We start from the raw sequence: 27,287 nt of genomic DNA, 5'->3' as shown, positions 1-27,287 counted from the left end.
AAAAAAGTTAGTAATAGGGGTTTTCCTTTATTATTATATGTCATAACAATTGCATTGAACGTTTAAAACAAAATCTAAAATAATTTATCTGCACCCAGAGAGAGAATGTAATCACCCCAAACAGGTTTCAAAATATTAAGTATTTTTGAATGGAGAACAAGTAACGTGTTTATCGTAACCATGTTATTGTCTTGGAAATGATGTTACCGATTTGAAACATGTTGGAGGTTATCATATTAACAATAATCTATTAAGTTGGCCTGCGAAGTGGTGGACTGGCAGATAAGAGTATTTCCGAGAGAGTATACCCCAATACATACGCATATTATCATATACTTTGAATAATTATAATTATAATAGGTAAGTTGAATCATAAATAGATGGTTCAAAAAATTAAGACCAAAAAAAGAGAAAATACGAAATTCAACTTTGAGCATTTTTGCTCTTTACGAACGACATAAAAGCTAATTATTGTGAACTAACTCTTCACGACAAAATTAAAACGAAATATCAGAAAATTAATCTTTGGAACTCATACATTTTTTTTTTATGGAGAGAAACGGATCATCTATGCAGTCTACACGGACGAAAAAGACTGTTTTTTCATAAGTTTGGGTGTAAAAATTAAATGTTTGGAATTCAAATTTGTTAACACATTATTTTTAAGTGCAAGCATATAATGTTCATAAACTAGCATAACATGTTTGCGATATATATGCTAATATGTTTCTTTACGCTGCTTTTTAAACTGTGCTAAAACCACTAATATAATAGTGTGAGGTCCCATTGGACCTTCACGCAGAAGTGCACTTAACTTTTTCAAGCACCTATAAAAATCGATTTGATGATTCAATAACATTAAAATTTTAAGTTTTCAACTTAAAACACTTTAATACAAGAAGTCATAAACAAACACGCTGCAAATCATATAAAAGATAACGTTATGAATGAATAAAAATCAAAAAAGTCCAGCGGGACCTAATCACGCACAGAAGGATTAAAGGTAAACGATGTCTTGATCTATACCATCCAACTCATTAATGGTCCGTCCCTAGCGCAATCAGGTCACAGTAGCTGTTGATCCAACCTCCACGGACCAAAAATCGCACAAAACAGCCCCACACCGAAGACAACGCGCTTCACAATTTTTATAATTTCAATGCTTTGTTGAAGCGTGTATCATTCCATTTGTAGTAATGGCGTAATTTATATATGTCAAATATTAACCCCCATTTTCATGAAACTCCGTTAGTGCTCCGTTAGTTAACGAACTTTTAAACCGTACCATGGATATATCTGTCATCTTGCGTATATATTGCACATGCCAGTTAGAAATTTAACTGCTGAAAAATTTTCAGTTAAAGTTAACCGGAGAGAAGATATTTGCAATTTAATTTCTATTAACTGGCAGTTAAAGCCTAACGGAGCTACAAGAAAATGGCCGTAAGAGTGACAATTATTCGTACTTCCATTAAAAATGTATATAAAAAAATATTTTTTATTTGGTTTGGCAATCGAGTTACACAGATCATTACAGGATCCATAGGTTAAAGTGGCAGCCTGATTAAATTTCAAAAAACTTGCAAGAGAGTAAAAAGGGATTTTACTTTCCTTGCTAAAATTAGCAGAAATGTACGCGAACGCATAGCACTAACAATTTATCATAAACCAATTTACAGCATTTAAACCAATTAAAGTGACAAACATATTCATAGTTTTTACTACACTTCTAATTGACAATGTGAATTATATTGCATGTACGATTTATTTATGACTAAAAAGCAGCTGGTTATTATGTGCTAACACTTTTAACATTTTTATTGAAAAAAAAAATCTCCAGCAAAAACATGCAACTTCTCTTCTTCTCAAATGTCAAACTTGATCTCTCTGGCTCTCTTTTGCCGGGTTTTTGGGGGAAAACGGAAGACTGTGTAATAATTATCAATAATTATCGGGTACACGAACGGAGCTACTACTAGTAGTTATGAATCAGTGTTGCCAGGTTGAGGGCCCGCACAATTTTGCCATGAAGAAAAAAATGCAACATTGTTGTGAATAGCAAAGAGTGCGAACACGGGAAGAAAACGAAACGACTGAAGTTGTGTCACAAATTTTACATCTGCATCAACAAATTAGACCATACGCAAAATTCAAAGAGGAGGCAAAAATCTTCCGATCGGACTTGATGTGATAGAGGAATAAAATAAGCTAAATCATATCAAAACAATTCGATGTATTCTGGATTTTGCTGCATACAATACTAGAGGAAACCACCCAGCAAAAACTACGTAACCACATCTCATTACAATTGACATTACCAGGGGTAAAGCTGTCATTACACTTTGCATTACATTGCGGCGAGTTATAATGACTAACTTGTAATGACAAAAATAAATACTCGGTAATTTTCGAATTGTTATTCTCAAATTTTATGCAGTTGTAGTTAACGATTTAATAAAATAGAATAAATGATGGTACCATTACACTGTTAGAAAAATATGTTTTTCATATGTTCCGATATAAACAATATGTGTTTCGGACACAATTTTTAAACACAATATATTTAAGTGCAAACATGTAATGTTCCTAAACTAACACAAAATGTTTGGGACACATATGTTAATATGTTAGAATATATTATGTTTGGGGCATGAATGTTTCATAAAAATAATATGTGTGAATGTATACATATATAAATTTACAAATTTCGAGTAAACATATATATGTTGTGATACTTTATTCAGAGAGCGACAGAGAGAGAGAGAGAGAGTTAGTATAGTGAAAGAAATAGAGATGGAAACCAGGAGGGTTGAATAAAAAGATATCAACACAACACAGCGAGAATGAAATGAGAGCAATTTCTGTGAAACCGCTTGTATGTAGTTTCGGAAAACTGTTTCATGATAAGGCCAAAAATGTAATATGCTGAAGTCTAAATATTATTTAATTTGAATATTAGAATGAGTATTCGGAATAAAGAGAATAGACATTCGGAACCAAGAGAATAGACATTTGAAAAAAAACAGCATATTTGTATTACAGAAAAAGATGCGAAGAACTCAAAAATTTCGTGGAAGTGAAAATTATCTGAGGAAATGAGCACAACCTTCTTTGAGGAATTCTTCCAAGCATATACTATTTTTGGATTCAAAATGCTTCCAAACATATAATATGCTCACATAAAACAAACATATTAATGTTTCGGCAGTATCCAATAATATATGTGCTTCCTGCAAAATATGTTTGGAACATATGTTAGAGAAGCGATTTTTTTTGAGGGTGTAGGTATAATTATTTACATAATCGAGCACTTACATAAAAAATCAAAAAGAGTATGTAATGTAACGCTAATTCTGAAAATTTTTCCGTTAAGAAATTATTATCACAAATATTTCATAATAATTGTGTTTAATGACATTAACATATTATGTTTTAAATAAATGCTTTCTTATACCTCATTCACATTACACTTCCAAAATGCGCTTAAACTAAATTTCAAATGTCATTTGCCTTATAAAAAAGAGGCTTAAAATCCACTTTTAGTAGATTTTGAACCTTATGTGAATTGGCTATTGGATATATTATAACGAAATTCACGAATCCAACTCCTTAAACAACCTACATTTATTTCTATTTTAAGTGTGAAATTAAATTGCATCTTATTTAGATTATTTATTCGATTTTTTGTTTATTTATACAATATTCGTTTCTATTCAAGTAGTTCTCCTATTACAGCATCATTCGCCATATTTTGATCCATTGTAATCGGCGATAGAAATCAATATTTTCGAGATTTGGTTGCCTGAGACAATACGTAGCTATTTTGCAAGCTTTGGTGTGTCTACGAACATGTCATTACATATTAGGTGATTATATGCTTTAAATGCACTACTTATTTTATGGCCGAAAGTATGCCAGGGGAGAAGTACTTTCCTTCTAGGACATGCGTATGTAAATGTAATCCGAAGCGATGCCAATTAATAAGTGGTTATTAATTTTTAAATAAGCTTACCTACAAGATTACCGGGTAATGAGAGTTTTTGCTGGGCACTTATAACTGTGGTGAATCTGAACAAAAGGTATGTACATGAGACAAAAAAAAAAAATAACAATAATACGAACGAGTTTTGGTGCACTATAGAGCTTTCACAAAACTCTTGCGTTTAACATATTATTATATGCTTGATAAAATGAGAGATATAGTAATAGTTCTACAAAAGCAACATTTTCATCCTGTAAACGCCAGTAAGTAACCGAAACTTCCTATATTTGAATTGGAATTTATCGTAATATCTGCAGAATATTATTTAACCAATACCATTATGCTAATATGATACTGATGCCGAACTGCCCCGTAATCTTAAAATAATAAATGGCCTACTGACATTGGAAGAATAATTTCACCTGTTTGAAAGACCACCTTGTTATTACGTCATGATTATATGTTCTTATATATTAACATATATGACCTACATATATATGATAAAAAAATTGAGTTCCCACACTTCTTTGTTCGTGTACCATAAAACCAGGACATTCAAAATATCAACTATAGTTGAAAATCCTTTAGAAGTGTCTTACAATATGGAGAAAAATAATAACACAGCATACAATATATAAAAATGTAAATATTTAATTTTTTAAACTGTTGCCATTTCAAAAAATTTTATCTGATTTTCATTCATGTGAGTCCTGAAAAATAGAGCGGGTTTTCGATTAATTTTTGAATTTTTCTACAAAATCTGCCACTATTTAGAAATGTAAATAGTTGTGGTATAAGATATTCTTTGAATTATTTCATATGAAAATAATACAAATGAAAGGAGAGTAAATTAAAACACAAAATATTTATTTTTTGTAGGCAATTGTTGTGGATTGTTATCCAATTTAAATGATTAGATTTCAATATCCTTTATTGACGTATAAAAATGTAATTATAAGATGATGGAAATAAAAAATTGTGACAGAACACTCTGGAAAATCTCAACGACTTCAGGCACTTCTTAATTTAATGACTTTCAAACAGCAACATCTTCTTTGTTGTCTCTCTTCATTCAAAATAAAGGCCAACTACACTTGAAAGAATAATTTTAAAAGTAAATAAATCATTGACGACTACGACTAACTCCAACTTGAGTGTATCCATTCTACATTCGGCCCTCCTCATCATCATCTGTAACATTCTCTGTAATATATTTCCATAACTTCATATTATCCACACTGGTACTTGTAAAAAAGGGGTCCTTCAACTTTAGGTGATTTCACGTCGTAACGCCCATTTTCTTTAATTTTAACTAATTCGCACGGACCAAGAAACGTACTTGATAATTTCCGCCCAGCTGCAAATTGTGTTCTTTTTATTGCGACCAGAACCCCAATTTTGTATCCATATTCGTGGCATCGTTTTTATCATAGTTTCGTTTGTAATCTTCTTGAGACCTTTCGATATTCCTCTTAGCTTCTTGACGCATATTGTGCCTTTCTTCATTAAATTGATTCAGAATTTCTTCATATATCAATTCCAATAAACGATCATCGCAGCAGTAGTTCTTCTTAGTACCAACCATTATCTCAAAAGGTGACGTTTTCTTTGACGCGTGTACCAGCGAGTTTATAGCTATTTGCACATGGGATACATATACGAGTATGTACCATTTTTTTTTTGGCTCATCTGCTGACAATTTTGCAATAATTGACAATATTGATCTATTGACTCATTCTATTTGTCCATTTCCCCTTGCTTCTCCAGTGGTGCAACAAACATGTTCAATCATATTCTCATTGGCAAAATCTGTAAACGCAGACCCTTTATCGCTTATAATCCGTTTTGGAAATCCGAAGTCTTAGGCCATATTAAAGGTTTTTTTATATTAATATATCTTCAATATATCAGTTAAATACTATTTCTTTAAATCAAAAATATTTTTTTTACTTTAAGAGAAAATTTTCTTAGTTCAAAGACTTTAACGGAGGGACCCAATATTCGCGTCCTAAATTCAATAAAAAAATCTTTTTGAGGCAAAGATTATACATTTTGTTAATATTGTGTAAATTGCGTGTTCTAAAATTTAGTTTTCATATTACTTCAATATTCTTGACGTTGTCATCCTCAAGGTCCTTGAAGGTGCTAATCGGGAAATCAATGGATTTTATTGAAATTTGAGTTTGAGGTATGTTTGAATTAGTCGCCACAAAAGAATTGAAATCGAAGAATCAACACTGAAGAGTTTGGTATTGATGCCGAGTCAAAGAAGTAGAGAATTGAAGTAGTAACTTTAGCGGCTACCACCCATGGAGCATACGTATATGTTCTCCAAATCCACGTCAGACAAATTTAATTTTTTGTTTCCGACCATACACAGAAAAAAATATCTTCAAAATATTTCCAATTGAAGTTGAATTTTTTTTTCAATTAATAAATTAATTGATACAATTCACTTTTTAAAAGAATTCAGTTAGATAAAAAAAGTGATGAACATTTTTTAGATTCTTAATTAAAATGTGTTTCAAACAATCAATTGGCAATCCAAATAAAAACTCTAAGCCAATTTAGAAAATAATTGAAAATAGTTACTTTTTTAATTATAAAATTAATTGAGTTTTGCAATCAACATCAATTAAATTTTTAATTGAATCAATTAAAAAATTAATTGAAATTTGCTAATTAACTTTGATTGATTAAGTGTCATTAGCCTATTTATTTTCTATGCCCAATTAAAACTGTAATTGATACTATAATTTTCGTGATTGAAGATTTTTCAATTAAAAAATTAATTGGATCAATTAATTTTGTGTGTACATACACCCTCAAAAAATCGTAACATATACTCCCAAACACATTCTGCTTCAAGCATATATATTTTCAGGATTTGTCCAAACAAAATATTGTTTTTATTGTTCAAACATATTATTTTCACTTTAGGCATACACTGGTAGAAAAACTTTTCATGAAATTTTCTTTAGGTGTATATATTTTTAAGGCGCCAAATGGTTACTTCCATTTTTATGGTCTCTCTTTCTAAACACATATATGTTTATAGGCAATTTCTAAATTAATTTATGTTTGCATCCACCCATATTATATATAAACAAGTATAAACGGCCTTATGTACCCTCCACCATGGATTGCGTAGAAACTTCTATGAAAGACTGTTATACAAAATCGAATTACTTGGGTTGTGGTATCTTAAATCGTTTTCTAAATTGTGAGTTAGTCCACACGTGGTATATATTAGACAAAAAGCTATGTAAGTCTACAAATAATTACGAATCGATATGGACTTTTGCACGGTACATAGGGAGCCAGAATTGAAATATGGGGGTCGCTTTTATGGGGGCTATATACAATTATGAACTTGATATGGACCAATTTTTGTGTGATTGGGGATCGATTTATCTGAGGGCTATATATAACTATAGACCGATATGGACCTAGTTAGGCATGGTTGTTAACGGCCATATACTAGCACAATGTACCAAATTTCAACTGACTCGGATGAAATTTGCTACTCCAAGAGGCTCCAAAACCAAATCTCGGGATCGGTTTATATGGGGGTTATATATGATTATGGACTGATATGGACCACTTCTGGCATGGTTGTTAAATATCATATACTACCACCACGTACCAAATTTAAACCAGATAGGATGAATTTTGCTTCTCTGATCATATGCTGTTAAATATCATATACTACCACCACGTACCAAATTTCAACCAGATCGGATGAATTTTGCTTCTCCACAAGGCACCGGAGGTCAAATCTGGGGATCGGTTTATATGGGGGCTATATATAATTATGGACTGATATGAACCAATTCATGCATGGTTGTTGGATACCATATACTAATATCACGTACCAAATTTCAACCGAATCCGATGAATTTTGGTCTTCCAATAGGCTCCGGAGGTCAAATCTGGTGATCGGTTTATATGGTGGCTATATATAATTATGGACCGATGTGGACCAATTTTTGCATGGTTGTTAGAGACCATATACTAACACTATGTACCAAATTTCAGACGGATCGGATGAAATTTGCTTCTCGTAGAGGCCTCGCAATCCAAATCTGGTGATCGGTTTATATGGGGACTATATATAATTATGGACCGATGTGGACCAATGTTTGCATGGTTGTTAGAGACCATATACTAACACCATGTACCAAATTTCAGCCGAATCGGATGAAATTTGCTTCTCTTAGAGGCCTCGCAAGCCAAATCGGGGGATCGGTTTATATGGGGGCTATATATAATTATGGACCGATGTGGACCAATTTTTGCATGGTTGTTAAAGACTATATACTAACACCATGTACCAAATTTCTGCCGGATCGGGTGAAATTTGCTTCTCTTAGAGGCCTCGCAAGCCAAATTTGGGGGTCCGTTTATATGGGGGCTATACGTAAAAGTGGACCGATATGGCCCATTTGCAATACCATCTGACCTACATCAATAACAACTACTTGTGCCAAGTTTCAAGTCGATAGGTTGTTTCGTTCGGAAGTTAGCGTGATTTCAACAGACGGACGGACGGACGGACGGACGGACGGACGGACGGACGGACATGCTCAGATCGACTCAGAATTTCACCACGACCCAGAATATATATACTTTATGGGGTCTTAGAGCAATATTTCGATGTGTTACAAACGGAATGACAAAGTTAATATACCCCCCATCCTATGATGGAGGGTATAAAAATGTTATGTCCCTAAACATAATATATTCTAACATATTAATATATGAGTCGCAAACATGATATGCTAGTTTATGAACATTATAAAAAATGTGTTAAAAATTTGTGTTACTGACATGTAATATTTACACCCAAATATACGAAAAACAGCCTTTTTCGTCCGTGTAGATCCTTTTTAAGTTTTTATCTGATATGCCTGAAAGTAGGGACCTTAATACGATTTGCCATTTCTGCGACTCATTAACAGATATGTTAATTAATTTGGGTTGGCAGTGTTTTTAATGGTTGTCATTTGTATCAGAATCTGGCGCGGTTTTAATATCTTAAGAGTATATAAACTCCATTCCCGGGAAAGCGGGAATTTTTTTGAATTTCACGGGATCACGGTCAAAGGGAAACCTGCTTCGATGTGACATATATTTATACGTTTGCATAAATTAGAAATCACCTAAAGCTACGGTTATCAGGCGTTGTCTGGACAACTAACAATGTATGTATATTATGTTAATCTCTTATATCAGCCATAAATCATACTAAAATAAGATATTTTGTAATACACAAAATACAAAAAAACTTTTACATTGGTTATAATGGACAGTCTCTTTCGTTACAGTGCGATTTTTTTCACATTAAAATTATATGGAAATGAAAGAAACTTATTTCGATGTCACCATCATAAAACAGAGTCACTATATTTCATATATGCAAATTTTCGGTCAATATTCCCAAAAGGAATACACCATCCTTATTTGAAATTAAATTTCCATAAACACATCCTTGCAATAATTATGAAAATGCTTTGATATTATGTAATTGCAAAGTGGCTATATAAGGTATAATGATCCATTGTTTATAAAGGTTTACTTATTCTACAGGCATTCGTTTACAGAAATATGACGATAATAAATTAGGGAGAGCAACCTTCTTTTAAACAATTGGGAGTCCGTTAGAACCTGGGCTAGAACCCACGACTTTGTATGTCAGAGAAGGCAACTATTACTACTTGGTGCATTATTTAAATAAGAAGTTTATTTTATATTAACAAAAATACCGAAAACAATTAAATTGTTTTGTATATTCCTGTTTACTTAGGCTTAATTAAAGGGTGATACGGTCAAAATTTGGTCAATATAAACTTGACGTATTTCTTTCAATTTTGCATTTAAAAAACCTGAACACCCCTCATTTTGAAGGTGTATGTGTGTAGAATGTTGGTCCTATTTTGATTTTGGAATTCACTCTTCAGTTGTCAAAATGCCGTCCAAGCAAGAAGAGCAGCATATCAAAATTTTGCTCGCGCATCGCGAAAATCCGAGCTACTCGCACGCAAAGCTGGCAAAATCGCTAAAAGTTGCCAAATCAACCGTTACAAATGTAATTAAAGTGTTTGGGGAACGTTTGTCGACAGCCAGGAAGTCTGGATCGGGGGAAATCGAAAACCGGAAGCCGCTGAGACTACAAAGAGAGTTGCCGGTAGTTTCAAGCGAAACCCTAACCTCTCTCTCCGAGATGCCGCAAATTAGCTGGGTGTATCGTCTACAACCGTGCATTGAGCCAAAAAACGAGCCAGACTATCGACTTACAAGAAGGTAGTGACTCCAAATCGCGATGATAAACAAAATACGACGGCCAAAGCGCGATATCCGACGATGCTGACGAAGTTTGACTGCGTGGTAAGGGATGACGAAACCTACGTCAAAGCCGACTACAAGCAGCTTCCGGGACAGGAGTTTTATACGGCAAAAGGAAGGGGAAAGGTAGCAGATATTTCCAAGCACATAAAACTGTCACAGTTCGCAAAGAAATATCTGGTTTGGCAAGTCATCTATACCTGTGGCTTGAAAAGCAGCATTTTCATAGCTTCCGGGACTGTCAACCAAGAAATTTACGTGAAAGAGTGTTTGAATAAACGTCTGCTGCCTTTCCTGAAGAAACACGGTTGTTCCGTACTGTTTTGGCCGGATTTGGCATCTTGCCATTACGGTAAAAAGGCCATGAAGTGGTACGCCGCCAACAACGTGCAGGTGGTTCCCAAGGACAAGAACCCTCCCAACACGCCAGAGCTCCGCCCAATTGAAAAATACTGGCCTATTGTCAAGCGGAACCTAAAGAAGACCAAAAAAACTGCTAAGGACGAGCAGCAGTTCAAGGCAAACTGGCTTTCTGCGGCGAAGAAGGTGGACAAGGTGGCTGTACAAAATCTGATGGCAGGTGTCAAGCGTGAGGCCCGGCAATTCGGATTTGGAAAAGCGAAAGCCTAACTGAATATTTTTCCTGCATTTTATACTAACTGAACTTGAAAAAGAAATTTAATTTGATTTTTTAAATAAACGATTTCACCGATTTACACGCGTTTTCCCTTGACCAAATTTTGACCGTATCACCCTTTATACCTCATTCACATTAGACTCAAAATCTACTAAAAATGGATTTAAATTTCCGTATTTACCAAGAAAAATACAGTTACAAATTGTTTAAGTAGATTCTGAAAGTGTAATGAGAATGATGATTTACCTAAAGGTATTAATAATAATGTTTTTTGTAGTATTTATCTACACGGATGAAAAAGGCTGTTTTTCATATGTTTGGCTATAAACATTATATGTTTGGAACACAAATTTTTAAACACAATATTTTTGAGTGCAAGCATATAATGTTCATAAACTAGCATAACATGTTTGGGACATATATGTTAATATGTTAGAACATATTATGTTTGGGACATAAAATGTTTGTAAATATAATATGCTTGGATGCAAACATATAATAATTTAGAAATAGCCTATAAACATATATGTGTTTAGTAGCTTGGAGCGCTATTTAACAGGCAGCGATATTGAATTAAGTTGGTGGTTGTTGCTTGTTATTACAAAATTAACATTTTATTTTTCCTTGGGCAATTGATCAGCTACTTCTTTGATCCTTACAAACTGTGTGGTCCGCTGTTCGAATCCCCGTCCGGCAAAAGGTAAAATTAAAATAAAAAAAAAAATCATAAAATTAAATAATTTCTTCTACAATGTTTGTATTACAGAAAAAGGTGCTAAGAACTAAAAAATCTCGTGGAAGTGAGAAAGATGTGGGGGAATATACAATTGGGCAGAAACAAAATTTTGAGCATTCAGGTCGAAAACCTATGTTGTTAGCACCTATATTACCTGTTTATTTTCATAATTCATTATGATTGTAAATATATAAATAAATAAATAAAATGTTGAGCACAATATTGTTTGGGAGAATTTTTTTAAGCATATAATATTTTTGGGTGCAAAATGCTTCCAAACATATTATATGGTCACATAATAATATATTGTTTTTTGGAAGACAACATTATTGAATTTGGAGGCAAAAATACAAAATGTTTGGAACTTAGACTACCCAAACATATATTGTTTAGACCAATATGCTTTCAAACATATTATATATTGGTAGAGATCAAACATATAAATGTTTGGGCAATACCCAAAAATGTATATGCTTGAAGCAAAATATGTTTGGGAGTATATGTTACAGAAGCGATTTTTTGTAAGGGTGTAGGATCAAAAAAAAATTAAAATTGGATACAAATCTCATTCATCGAGTTTTTATGTTCTTTTTGCGATATATTAATAAATGTATTTATGTACAAAAAAATTCAAGTAAATTTTTTTTGAGTGTGTTTTCACTGCAATGTGGAATGCCGTTCGGACTCGGCTATAAAATGGAGGTCCCTTGTCATTGAGCTTAAAATGGAATCGGGCAGCACTCAGTTCACCACTGTGGTATCACAATGGACTGAATAGTCTATGTGGGCCTGATACATCGGGCTGCCACCTAACCTAAGGAAGGGACGAAAATTTACAAAATTTGTGTCCTAAATTTAATAAAAAAAAACGAATTTTGAAGCAAAAATTAGAAACTTTCTTTTAATTATATTATCATTATTTTAAAGAAATTTGTCCCTTATATTTTGTAAATTGCGCATCCTAAAATGTAGGTTGCGTAATCTTTAGTATCATGCAATTTTTTTTTTAGTGTATGTAAGCAGCGGTGCCAAATCTGATGATTTTTTGTCATTTTGACGATTTTTGATGCATCGGTTGGCTTTGATTGGCCTGTGACGATTTGAGGACGATTGTAAGCAACGTAGTTGTGAGTTGACGATTTTGCCTTTTAACTTTCTTTTATGACAATTTAACGATTTTTCAAAGTAATCTAGTTGGTAGTTGACGATGTTTCATATGTTGCAATGAAAACAAGCATTTTTTAGTCTCAATACTAGGCATTTTGTATCTAGTTTGCTCTCAACCACATTAGTCTCCAATGTAAAAAGAAATTTCAAAGTTATGCATACAAATAGTAATAATAATACAAATTATACAATAATACAAATTATACATGTAATAAGGATTTAAATTCGTTTGGAGAATAGGAAATTGTTCTGTCAAGAAAATATGTTATGTTTCAAGTAAATCCGTCTTCTATACTAAGCAAAATTTTCATTCGTATTTTAAGGACATGAAATGGTCACACGACAATATTTTTTGTCAGTGTGTAGTCACAATCAAAAAAAATTGTTTTTAGTTATATCGTAGAAAGTAATCTATGTTTAAAAACCCGGAAGTTAGATGACTGAATTAGAGTTTTAAACGGTATTATTCATTTTAATTAAAATTAAGTAAAACCTTTTCTTATATTTTTGTTTGAATAAAACTTTTACTTTACTAAATCTTTGTTTTCAGCTATTTTATGGGTAACGATTTTTTGACGATTTTTTGGGACAAATTGATGATTTTGACGAAAAATATTTTGTAAATTCAGGATTTTTAGACCAAAACATTTGGTGCCACTGAGGTAAGTCATTTTCCGAAGCATCTCAGCAAAAAAAGAGCTTCCGAAAAAGTTCCAATCCCCAACTTGTGATCAAGAAGTAGTGGGTTTGTCAAAAGACAAAATTCCTCCGTTTTCGGATCCCTTGCAGTTAAAAAAAAAAAAAACTAAAGAAGAAAAAGACAAGTAAGGAAAGTCTAAAGTCGGGCGGAGCCGACTATCTTATACCCTGCACCACTTTGTAGATCTAAATTTTCGATACCATATCACATCCGTCAAATGTGTTGGGGGCTATACATAAAGGTTTGTCTCAAATACATACATTTAAGTATCACTCGATCTGGACAGAATTTGATAGACTTCTACAAAATCTATAGACTCAACATTTAAGTCGGCTAATGCACTAGGGTGGAACACAATGTTAGTAAAAAAATATGGGAAACGTTTAAATCTGAAGCAATTTTGAGGAAACTTCGCAAAAGTTTATTTATGATTTATCGCTCGATATATATGTATTAGAAGTTTAGGAAAATAAGAGTCATTTATACAACTTTTCGACTAAGCAGTGGCGATTTTACAAGGAAAATATTGGTATTTTGACCATTTTTGTCGAAATCAGAAAAACATATATATGGGAGCTAAATCTAAATCTGAACCGATTTCAACCAAATTTGGCACGCATAGCAACAATGCTAATTCTACTCCCTGTGCAAAATTTCAACTAAATCGGTCCAAAAAATTGGCCTCTGTGGTCATATGAGTGTAAATCGGCCGAAAGCTATATATTGGAGCTATATCTAAATCTGAACCGATTTCTTCCAAATTTGGCACACATAGCTACAATGCTAATTATACTCCCTGTGCAAAATTTAAACTAAATCGGAGTAAAAAATTGGCCTCTGTGGGCAAATGAGTGTAATCGGGCGAAAGCTATATATGGGAGCTATATCTAAATCTGAACCGATTTGGCTGATATTTTGCAAGTTTTTCGAGACTCATAAAATATTCGGATGTACGGAATTTGAGGAAGATCGGTTGATATACACGCCAATTATGACCAGATCGGTGAAAAATATATATGGCGGCTATATCTAAATCTGAACCGATTTTTTCCAAAATCAATAGGGATCGTCTTTGAGCCGAAGCAGGACCCTATACCTAAACTATACTAAAACTGCGAGCTGTACTTTGCACACAAAAATACATCAACAGACAGACAGACAGACAGACGGACAGACAGACAGACGGACATCGCTAAATCGACTCGGAATTTAATTCTAAGACGATCGGTATACTAAACGATGGGTCTCAGACATTTCCTTCTTGGCGTTACATACAAATGCACAAACTTATTATACCCTGTACCACAGTAGTGGTGAAGGGTATAATTATTTATTCACTGTTTTATTATCCACTGAAAAAAAGTGTGCCCGGTTCCAAAGATTTTGTCTTTACACTAATGATTTTGGTATTGATTCCGAGCCAAAAATGCGGAGAATTGATGTAAAGACACAGTTCACTTTTAAATTTAAGTTTTTTGTACTTAATTCCTGGAAACAGAATTTAATTTATTCGTTTTTTCAGTTTTTTTCTTCATGTGCTATCAGAGCCCTTAAAATACAACTTAAATTTTTTCTTCATGTGCTATCAGAGCCCTTAAAATTCACGACAACTTAAATTCCCAAATTCGGAGTCGACTATAAGTAGAAATTAGGCTATGTTTCAAGTAAAAACGTCTTTTAAATGAAGTGTTTAAAATAATGAAAAAATCTCCCATTTTTAAACGCTTTTTTGGTTTGTAGTCAAGATGCAAAAAGTGAATAAATTTAAAGAGGATTTCATTAATTTTAAAAAATTTTTTAGAATTATGAAATCCAAGTTAGTCAAACAAAATTTTCTTTCATTTTAAAATACGCAATTTTAAGTCCAATCTCTTAACTATAAAGCCAATACGACTTATAAACTTTTGGACAAGGTAAAAAAACTTCATATCAAGGAAATGCTTCTTATATGCTAAGCAAAATTCGTATTTTAGGGACATGAAATCTTTGGCTTCACTACAATATTTTTCAGTATCTAATTTTTTATAATTTGGAGGGAGGTTTCGGCCATAGTATGAACGTTTTACTGTTATGTTCTACTTTATCTCACTGTAGATACACGCAAGGAAATAAAAAAACGTTTGGAAAACGTGTACCAAAAACGTTTTTCTTTTGTTAGAGTTTTTTGAATTTCTTCGAAAATTTTAAACTTTTATCACCAAACAAATTCCTTTGTTATTTTATTTTTTCAATAAAAAAAATATTTTTGAACCAACAACACAGTCCATTTCGTTTATACACCAGTGGACAGTTTGTTGGCTTACAAATTGTATGGTCCGGGGTTCGAATCCGTCCAGGCGAAATGTAAAGTTTAAAAAAGTTATAAAATCGAAACCTCGTGGAAGTTAGAAAGATGCGAGGGAAAATGCACTTAGCCAGAAAAGATTGTGTTTTTTTCCCCTCCACCATAGGAGGGTGGGTATATTAATTATACCCTCCACCATAGGATGGGGGGTATATTAACTTTGTCATTCCGTTTGTAACACATCGAAATATTGCTCTAAGACCCCATAAAGTGTATATATTCTGTGTCGTGGTGAAATTCTGAGTCGATCTGAGCACGTCCGTCCGTCCGTCCGTCTGTTGAAATCACGCTAACTTCCGAACGAAACAAGCTATCGACTTGAAACTTGGCACAAGTAGTTGTTATTGATGTAGGTCGGATGGTATTGCAAATGGGCCATATCGGTCCAATTTTACGTATAGCCCCCATATAAACGGACCCCCAAATTTGGCTTGCGATTGCTCCAAGTGAAGCAAATTTCATCCGATCCGGCTGAAATTTGGTACATGGTGTTAGTATATGGTCTCTAACAACCTTGCAAAAATTGGTCCACATCGGTCCATAATAACATATAGCCCCCATATAAACCGATCCCCCGATTTGGCTTTCGGAGCCTCTAAGAGAAGCAAATTTCATCCGATCCGGCTGAAATTTGGTACATGGTGTTAGTATATGGTCTCTAACAAGCATGCAAAAACTGGTCCACATCGGTGCATAATTATATATAGCCCCCATATAAATCGATCCCCCGATTTGGCTTGCGGAGCCTCTAAGAGAAGCAAATTTCATCCGATCCGGCTGAAATTTGGTATATGGTGTAAGTATATGGTCTCTAATGGCCATGCAAAAATTGGTCCACATCGGTCCATAATTATATATAGCCCCCATATAAACCGATCACCAGATTTGACCTCCGGAGCCCCTTGGAGGACCAAAATTCATCTGATTCAATTGAAATTTGGTACGTGGCGTTAATATATGGCCTCAAACACCCATGCAAAAATTGGTCGAAATCGGTCAAGAATTATATATAGGCCCCATATAAACCGATCCCCAGATTTGACCTCCGGAGCCCCTTGGAAGAGCAAAATTCATCCGATTCGGTTGAAATTTGGTACGTGATGTTAGTATATGGTATCCACCAACCATGCAGGAATTGGTTCATATCAGTCTATAATTATACATAGCCCCTATATAAACCGGTCCCCAGATTTGACCTCCGGTGTCTTTTGGAGAAGCAAAATTCATCCGATCTGGTTGAAATTTGGTACGTGGTGGTAGTATATGATATTTAACAACCATGCCAAAAGTGGTCCATATCAGTCCATAATCATATATAGCCCCCATATAAACCGATCCCGAGATTTGGTTTTGGAGCCTCTTGGAGGAGCAAATTTCATCCGAGTCAGTTGAAATTTGGTACATTGTGCTAGTATATGACCGTTAACAACCATGCCTAACTAGGTCCATATCGGTCTATAGTTATATAGTGCCCTCAGATAAATCGATCCCCAATCACACAAAAATTGGTCCATATCAAGTTCATAATTCTATACACCGAAAGAATTTTCTTCGTAAAAATAGCGAAAAATTTCGTTAAAAGTACGAAATTTGTCATTGTTTTACAACCAAAGAAACTTTTCATTAAAAGTACGAAATATTTCGTACTTTTTACGAAGAAAAGTTCTTCCAAAATTTTCGTAGTTTGTAAGAAAAAAATTCGTACTTTTTATGAAGAATCTTCGTACTTTTTATGAAAAATCTTCGTACTTTTTATGAAAAATCTTCGTACTTTTTATGAAACAATTTCGTTCTTTTTATGAAAATGTTTCGTACTTTTTATGAAAAATTTTCGTAGTTTTTATGAAAAATTTTCGTACTTTTTATAAAAAAATTTCGTACTTTTTTCTGAAAAATGTTCGAACTTTTAGAAAAAAAATTTATAGTCGAAAGTGCATTTGGTTGTAGTTGCAAGTGTGAAAAATGACATCACTACTTTACATCTTAAGTTTTTGAATAATTTTTAGTTTTATTGCTTCACTTTTATTCATAGCGCGCTATCACCCAAATGAGAAGTAGCATAGACTTGCATAAAAAAATAGAATAAAGGAATACACTCAAGCACATTATAAAAGACAATTTAATGCCGCGAACGGAAATTTTACAACTTCAATGAAACTTCTTCGTTATTTCAAAGAAAATGTTTCGTACTTTTTATGAAGAAATTTTAACGCAGAATGTTTCGTAAAATATTCGTAAAAACTTCTTCACAAAATTCATGAAATGTGAAGAAAGTTTCGTTAAAAGTACGAACTTTTTACGAAGAAAAGTTAATGTAGAATGTTTCGTAGAAGTTTCGTATATTCGTAAAATGTTCTTCGTAAAATTTACGAAAATGAATGAAAATTTCGTTATTTTAATGAAGAATTCAGGAAGAATAGTTAATGAAGAATTCTTCGTAAAATTAACGAAGAGAATTCTTTCGGTGTATAGCCCCCATATAAGCGACCCCCATATTTCAATTCTGGCTCTCTACGTACTGTGCAAAAGCCCATGTCGATTCGTAATTATTTGTAGACTTACCTATACATAACTTTTTTGTCTGATATATACCACGTGGACCATTTCTATAGAAATAAAATGTTGACAAAATTATATAGAAATAACATTTTCACAAAATTTTCTATAGAACTAAAATTTTGAAAAAAACTGTCTATAGAAATAATCTATTGACAAAATTTGTTATAAAAAATAAAATTGTGAAAAAATTTTTATGAATACTAACTCACAATTTAGAAAACGATGTTAAGAAGTTGGTAATTCGATTGTGGATGACAGTCTTTCGTAGAAGTTTCTACGCAATTCGGCCTGGCCGAACTTACGTCCGTATATACTTGTTTTTTTTTTGAGTTAGTCTTTATGAAATTGTTTTTACATTCTGGAAGAGAATAAACGTTTATCACTAAAAGTATATACTTTTCTTCCAAATAAACATACTTACAGCGAAAAGCAAATGTGGAACGATCTTTGTTTGTCTAAAAATTCGTTTGGGAGGAAAGAATTATTTTTGCGTGTAGTGTTTCCAGAAGTGGCGATCCACAGTGATTCCAAATCGTTATTTTTAGAAATAATACTGCAACTTTTGAAAGCATAAGGGTATCACCATTGTGGTATCAATGGACTGAATAGTCTAAGAGAACCTGAAAATTAGGGGGCTGCCACTATATTTAACAAAACCTCAGGTTATCAACATAATTTCCATTTCTTTGTGTGAAGCTGCATATTTTGCGAACTAATGGTTTGGCGACCAACTTTCAACCTTTCAATGGTTTGGCGACCAACTTTCAACCTTTCAGCCTATAGACCAGCCCGTGGACCTGCTAACAGCCCACAAACTTGCAGACATAGAAGAAAACACCCCAGCTTCCACTAAAAGATTTAAAAATATTTGGCAAACAGTTTCTGGCATCACTGGCATTGGCACATTAATCCTTTTGACTCCCATTTTCATGAAATGCCATTTCCCATTTTCATGAAACTCCGTTAGCTAACGAACTTTTAAACCGTACAATGGACATATCTGTCACTTTGCCTACATATTCCAAATGCTACTTAGGAAATTTTTTCTCTTAAAGTTAATCGTATATTTTACTTTCTGTTAACTGGAAGTTAAAGTTTACCGGAGCTACATGAAAATGGCGGTGACTAAAATAAAAAACTCGAATGGGAGTTTCTAATGTATTGTAGTTTGGTTTTATAGGTTTAAAAGATTATTAAAAATGTATACACATCACAAAAGGCGTTTGTAATTCCTTGCAACTGAAAGAATTAGTGTCAAATCACTCACCTCGACATTATAGGTTTTAGTATACTATTGGTCGATTTATCAGAACGACATTACAACTACACGGACGAAAAAGACTGTTTTTTAAATGTTTCGGTGTAAAAAATATATGTTTTGGGAATCAATTTTTTTGCACATTATTTTTAAGTGCAAATATATAATGTTCATAAAGAAGTATAACATGTTCGGGACATATATGCTAATATGTTAGAACATGTTTCTGGATGTAAACTTATAGTAAATTTCTAAATTACATCAAGAACGCCACATTTGAATGAGTATGTGTTTTTTGTCATCGGCATATTTTTTTTTTTTCTTCTTTTTCTATCAAAACAAATTGAATCGGTCTAGGAGTAAGTTGACATTTTCTGACCAAGAAAAAATAATAAAAGAGCGGAGAACATAAAACATTTACGAACAGATTTATTTAAAAAATAAAGAAAGGAATTAATTATTTGGAAACTTAATAAAGATATGCTTAGGGTGAAAACAGAATTGTCTTGGGGTAGGTTAGGTTAGGTTAGGTTAAGTTAAAGTGGCAGCCCGATTAAAATTCAGGCTCACTTAGACTATTCAGTCCATTGTGATACCACATTAACTAAAAGTACCTATTACATATGGACACTTCTAGTTTTAACCGCTGAACCTTCTCGATTATTTTTCTTTGTTGAACCAACCAGATTGTTCCAAAAACATTAGCAGACTGCTTAACTTAACGTTTTCCAGATTCGCCAGTAATCTGAAGCTATATGCTCCTAAAAGTTGCTTGCGCTTTACACAAAATGCTGGACACTCACACAAGAGGTGTTTAATTGATTCTTTTTCCTCCGCATCATGACAGCTCATACAATAGTCATTATACTTCGCGCCAATAGTTTTTGCAAAATCTCCTATCAGGCAGCGACCCGTTATAGCAGATATCAGGAGTGATATCTGACGTCTCGAGAACATTAGCATATCTAGTGTGCGGTTTAAGTTGAAATGGGGCCATATTTGCTTGGTGTCGTTACAACCCTTGCAATTCTCCCATCGAACATTGGCCATCATAACAGCCTTCTCACGCAGCATGAGCTTGCAGGTAGCTAGGGGCATACCAACAAATTCTAGTTCCCCTGGAATATGTAAGGTAGTCCCTAGCCTTGCCAACTCATCCGCTTCGCAGTTCCCCGGAATGTTCCTATGGCCAGGCACCCATATTAGGTGAATATTGTACTGCTCAGCCATCTCATTGAGAGATTTGCGGCAATCGATGGCCGTTTTCGAGTTGAGGAACACAGAGTCCAAGGATTTTATTGCAGGTTGACTGTCTGAGTATATATTAATGCCCACATTTTTTGGAACATTACTTTTCAGCCAATTCGCCACCTCTCTTATTGCTAATATTTCAGCCTGAAAAACACTACAGTGATTAGGTAATCTTTTCGCTATTTGAAGTTCCAGATCATTAGAATATACTCCGAAACCCACTTGTCCATCCAATTTGGAGCCATCAGTGTAGAAATCTATATATTCTTTATTCCCCGGGGTCTGTGTGCACCACGCCTCACTGTTGGGGATTAGAGTCTCAAACTTTTTGTCGAAAAGTGGACTCGCCAAAGTGTAATCCACTACGTTAGGCACATCTGACATTATTTTGAGGACAGAACTGTGACCGTAACCTTTTTCTGACCACAGCGATAGTTCGCGCAACCGCACAGCCGTTGTTGCAGCTGACTGTTTGGCCAAAATGTCTAAAGGCAATAGATGCAGCATGACATTAAGGGAATTTGTTCCTGTCTTGCTGAATGCGCCTGAAATACACAAACACGCCATACGCTGAACTTTATCTAAACCAGTCGGTTTCTGAAGTGCCGGCCACCAGACTACAACACCATATTGCATTATAGGTCTAACCACTGCCGTGTACAGCCAATGCACAATTTTTGGTTTTAGTCCCCACTTTTTTCCTATTGCCTTTTTGCACGAGTACAAAGCTACAGTTGCCTTCCTCGCCCTTTCTTCAATATTAAGCTTAAAGTTCAGCTTCCTGTCCAAAATAACGCCAAGGTATTTTGCACAATCACCAAAGGGAATTTCAATACCCCGTAAGGAAATAGGCCTAACCGTGGGAGTTTTGCGATCTTTGCAGTACATGACTAATTCTGTCTTTGCAGGATTTACCCCAAGACCATTGTCTTTCGCCCATTGTTCAGTCATCCGGAGGGCCCTCTGAATAATATCTCTGATTGTGGATGGGAATTTTCCCCTGACTGCCAGAGCTACATCATCTGCGTATGCCACCACTTTTATCCTTTCTTTTTCTAGAGTAACCAGAAGGCTATTTATAGCAACATTCCAAAGAAGAGGTGATAGAACTCCTCCTTGGGGAGTGCCTCTGTTCACATACTTTTGTATGTTTGCTTGTCCTAGTGTGGCTGAAATACGTCTCTTCATTAGCAGTTCGTCTAACAGCCTGAGTATACATGGGTCAACATTCAGAGTTGTCAGTCCATTTAATATCGAGCTCGGATGGACATTATTGAACGCCCCTTCGATGTCTAGAAACGCCACGATTGTGTATTCTTTGACAGATAGTGAGCTTTCAATAAAGCTGACTAGTTCATGTAGTGCGGTCTCAGTAGACCTGCCCTTCGAGTATGCATGCTGTCGTTTCGAGAACAAACTTGAATCGATGCTAGTTCTAAGATAAATATCTATCATCCTCTCCAGAGTCTTAAGTAGGAATGAGGATAAGCTGATTGGTCGGAAATCCTTCGCCCTCGAGTGAGAGGCTTTTCCCGCTTTAGGTATGAAAACGACTTTTGTTTCCCTCCACTTTCCTGGGATATATGATAAGTTGATACATCCTTTATATATCACCGACAACCAGGGGATAATTTTGTCAGATACAGCTTGTAACTCCGCCGGAGTAATTCCATCAGGTCCAGGGGATTTGAATGGTCCAAAGCTATTTAGCGCCCATCTTATTCTAGTTTCCGATACAATTTCCTCGACAGGAAACGACCGCTGAGCAACTGTGGCACCGCCAGTACATGGTTCAACCGTCTGATTTCCAGGAAAATGTGTGTCCAATAGTACCTCCAGCGTCTCCTCACTGGACGTTGTCCAATTGCCCTCCGATGTTTTAATGAAACCTGGAGCGGAGTTGGTGGATGCTAGAACCTTCCGTAGTCTGGAAGCCTCGGACGTATTCTCAATACTGCTGCAGTAAGCATTCTAAGAGTTATGCTGAGCTTTTCTCAGTTCTCGCTTGTATCCTCTCAGATTCTTCTTGTAAGCGTCCCAGTCCTCAGGGGCTCTGGTGGACTTTGCCTTGTTAAAGAGCTTCCTGCAGGATTTCCTCATATTACTTAATTCCGTAGATGTTTCCCCTTTGGCTTTCCTCTAGGGCATGCAGCTTTCAGTGAGATGTTGAAGGCCTTAGTAATCCGCTCCACTGCGTGTTCGATATCTTGCACATTTCTCATATTTGTCTCTGTTATTTCCGGTATCATCATATTGAACGATTCCCTATACCTATTCCAGTCAGCTTTCCAAACATTTGGCGGAAATATGATCTTGGTGATATGAACATCAAATTTGAAACTGATGTAGCGATGATCTGAGAAGCTGTGTTCACTTAAAACCTGCCACTCAGATATCATTTCATTCAGTTCTTGCGAGGCCAAGGTGATGTCCAAAACCTCTTGCCTGTTTTTAGTGACAAAGGTTGAGACATCTCCCTTGTTGCAAACTACCAGATTAGTACGCAAAATAAACTCTATTAGCGACTCTCCCCTTGCATTAGTATCACTACTTCCCCATATACTATGATGTGCATTCGCATCGCATCCCATAATGAGTTTCGTCTTTGTTTTCAGTGACTCCTCCACTAAGGTCTTAACGGCATATGGAGGCATCTCCCTGTCATGTCCCATGTAGACCGAAGATACCCAATATTTGCATTTGGCTATTTCTAAACTTACAACGACGGTGTCTGTATTGCACATTGAAGGAAGCAGAAACAAGTTGAGCTCGTTTTTAGCAATTATACAGGCTCGATTTTCATCATTACCAGTATACTGCAATAGTTTGAACCCCGGAGTACTTAATTCACATATTTTGTTTTTATAAACATATGGTTCTTGAATAAGAACTATATCTATGTCCCCTTTCATCAGGAGAACTTTTAAGGCAGCACATGCAGTCTTACAATGATGAAGATTTATCTGGAGGATCCGTAGGACCATCGAGATTTTCAACAACCGTCACATCAGCCGCTTCAATCGAGTCATCAAGAATGTCTTCTTCAGAGATATTGGTGACTCTCGCAATAACCATAGGTTCAAGTGTCTTGGCGTAAATCCTACAAAGAGAGAACTAGTCATGTACTGCAAAGAACGCAAAATTCCTACGGTCAAGCCCGTCTCCTGAGGGCGTATTGAAATTCCCTTTGGTGAGTGTGCAAAATACCTTGGCGTTATTTTGGAAATGAAGCTGAACTTTAAGCTTAATATGGAAGAAAGGGCGAGAAAAGCCTCGGTAGTTTTGTACTCGTGCAAAAAGGCAATAGGAAAAAAGTGGGAACTAAAACAGAAAATGGTGCATTGACTATAAACGGCAGTGATTAAATAGACCTAAAATACTATATGGTGCTGTAGTCTGGTGGCCGGCACTTCATCAACCGACAGGTTTAGATAAGCCTATGGCGTGCTTGTGTATCTCAGGCGCATTTAGTAAGACAGGAAACGAATCCCTTAATGTCATGCTGCAGCTATTGCCTTTAGACATTTTGGCCAAAGAGTCAGCTGCAACAACGGCTATCGCTGTGGTCGGAAAAAATATACGGTCACAGTTCGGACCTCAAAATAATGCCAGATGTGCCAAACGTATTAGATTACACTCTGGCGAAACCACTTTTCGACAACAAGTTTGAAACCCCAGCAGTGAGGCGTGGTGTACACAGACCCCGGGGAATAAACGTTATATAGATTTCACCATTGATGGCTCCAAATTGGATGGACAAGTGGGGTTCGGAGTATTAGCAATAAGAGACGTGGCGAATTGGCTTAGATGTAATATTCCAACAAATGTTGGTATGAATATATACTCAGACAGTCGACCTGCAATAAAATCCTTGGACTCTGTGTCCCTTAACTCGAAAACGGCCAACGACTGCCGCAAATCTCTCAACGAGATGGCTGAGCCAGTGTTGCCAGGTTGGGGGTTCCCCCCCCAAATTTAGGGGTTTTTTAAACGTTTAGAGGGATTTTTGGGTGTAACATTTATTTGGGGGGATTTTTGGGGGTACAAAAATCTTAGACCTTATAAAGTGGAGCAATTCTCGACAAAATTTGGAACAATTCTGGCATTAATTTTGAGAAAAAAAAATAAGAGAAGTCAATCCATGTTCCTAAATACAAGCAATGACATTATTTTTTAAACGCATCTGTTGAAGGGGCATTTTTAATATTTGACACAATTAAAAACAAGGTTAGGTTATGTACGATGTATCGGGCTCACTTAGACTATTCAGTTCATTGTGATACCAAATTGGTGAACTTCTCTCTTATCACTGCCCGATTCCATGTTAAGCTCAATGACAAGGGACCTCCTTTTTATAGCCGAGTCCGAACGGCGTTCCACATTGCAGTGCAACCACTTAGAAAAGCTTTGAAACCCTCAGAAATGTCACCAGCATTACCGAGGTGGGATAATCCACAGCTGAAAAACTTTTTGGTGTTCGGTCGAAACAGGAATGGAACCCGAATTTGTGGCAAGTGGTGTAATGATTTTTATTTACTTCAAAAGAAAATTTTTAGCATAAAAAAAATTATTTTGTCTAAAATTTTGTTCCTCAGAAAAAATCTTCTTTATATATTTGTGTTAAATTTAATTTTCAAAGTTTATCACTACAGGATTTTTAACGAAATTTTGAGACTCTTTTTGTACTATTTACATTCTTAAAATTTTTGGGGGTTTTTGAAAAAAGTTTAGACCAATTTAGGGGTTTTTTTCTTAAGATTTGGGGGGGGAAGAATAAAAAATTACCTGGCAACACTGGGGCGAGCAGTACAATATTCACCTAATATGGGTGGCTGGCCATAGGAACATACCGGGGAACAGCGAAGCATATGAGTTAGCAAGGCTAGGAACTACCATACATATTCCAGGGGAACCAGGATCTGTTGGTATGCCTCTGGCTACCTGCAAGTACTTACTGCGTGAAAAGGCTGTTATGATGGCAAATGTTCGATGGGAGAATTGCAAGGGTTGTAATGGGAGCCAATGTGGTGCAATAGTTAGCATGCCCGCCTTGCATACACAAGGTCATGGGTTCGATTCCTGCTTCGACGGAACACCTAAAAGTTTTTCAGCGTTGGATGCTGGTGACATTTCTGAGTGTTTCAAAGCTTCTCTAAGTGGTTTCACTGCAATGTGGAACGCCGTTCGGACTCGGCTATAAAAAGGTGGTCCCTTGTCATTGAGCTTAACATGGAATCGGGCAGCACTCAGTGATAAAAGAGAAGTTTACCAATGTGGTATCACAATGGACTGAATAGTCTAAGTGACCTGATACATCGGGCTGCCACCTAGCCTAACCTAACCTAACCTAACATAACCTAGGATTATTAAAAACAATCTTCAGCTATCAACCTTTTTCTAACAAAAAAATGTTTACACTAAAATGATGAGCCTACACACAGAGAAGAAACATGATAGTCACGATCATATTCGAAGAACAAAATAATATGATAGGAGCTAATTTTGCGGCGACCATGTAACATTTTCAACTGCAACTATGTCGGCTCAGTGAACATAGTTCTAAGAAAAATAAAATTGTCCTCATCTAAAATGTTATTATATTGATAAAAAAATTAGTTTGAATAAAAAGACAATGGTCACGATCTAAAATGTTGTGGGTTTTCTTCCAGTTAAAAGAACGTGGTTACAACCTAAAATGTTTTGATCTTTTTGAAAAAAAAAACCTTTTTAGTCGTCGAAAAAAGGAGGCTACTTGAGAAAAGAAAACACAAAATTTACTATATTTATAAAATAATTCCTTGTTTATTTGTATTTATAATGTCGTGCAGGCAATCAATCACCACATATTTTTACACACTCTATTTTGGTTCAAATTCAACAACAAGTAATCCTTCCATATTTACGTCGTGTCCATCAAATGTACAAACGCAGACATCATGTAACTGCAAATAAAAATAAATAATACCATATAGCAAAATGCAGAACAAAAAACAGGTACATTTTTTCAATTACACTTCCCTTTCTTTACGCTCGCATAGAACCACATGCTACTTAAGAATAAATAAATTAACACAAAACACAGTAATTCCCCGTCCATTCCAATCAACAATTAACACACGACAGACGCGCAAAATTAAAATCGTATGTACCTAGTCAATGTTTTCATGCAAAAAAGTAAAACAAAAATTAAATGGTCACAAAAAAATGTACGTGGTCTTTATGGTCATGTAATGGTTCTAGACATGTCTATACGTCACATATGAAAATAATTTTTTCCCTGGCAAAAAGTCAAAAAATTGAATGGTCAG

At 35.1% G+C, this 27,287-nt stretch overlaps 1 protein-coding gene across 6 annotated transcripts in view; it reads left to right on the top strand.

The window, feature by feature from the left end:
- nAChRalpha4 (nicotinic acetylcholine receptor alpha4) overlaps positions 1-27,287 on the top strand; it is a 220,107-nt gene that overhangs the window by 97,784 nt on the left and 95,036 nt on the right. Inside the window, exon 1 of one of the 6 annotated variants that reach the window (XM_075291043.1) lies at positions 4,059-4,079. The exons of the other annotated variants lie outside the window; for them this stretch is intronic. The gene's annotated coding sequence lies outside the window, so the exon portion shown is untranslated. Of the gene's footprint in view, positions 1-4,058; positions 4,080-27,287 lie in introns of those variants that run through there. 6 annotated transcript variants of the gene reach the window in all.

This window comes from Haematobia irritans, chromosome 1 (assembly GCF_050003625.1).
Source record: "Haematobia irritans isolate KBUSLIRL chromosome 1, ASM5000362v1, whole genome shotgun sequence".
NCBI classification, from domain to species: Eukaryota; Metazoa; Arthropoda; class Insecta; order Diptera; family Muscidae; genus Haematobia; species Haematobia irritans.
This window is presented reverse-complemented; position numbering and strand designations above follow the sequence as displayed.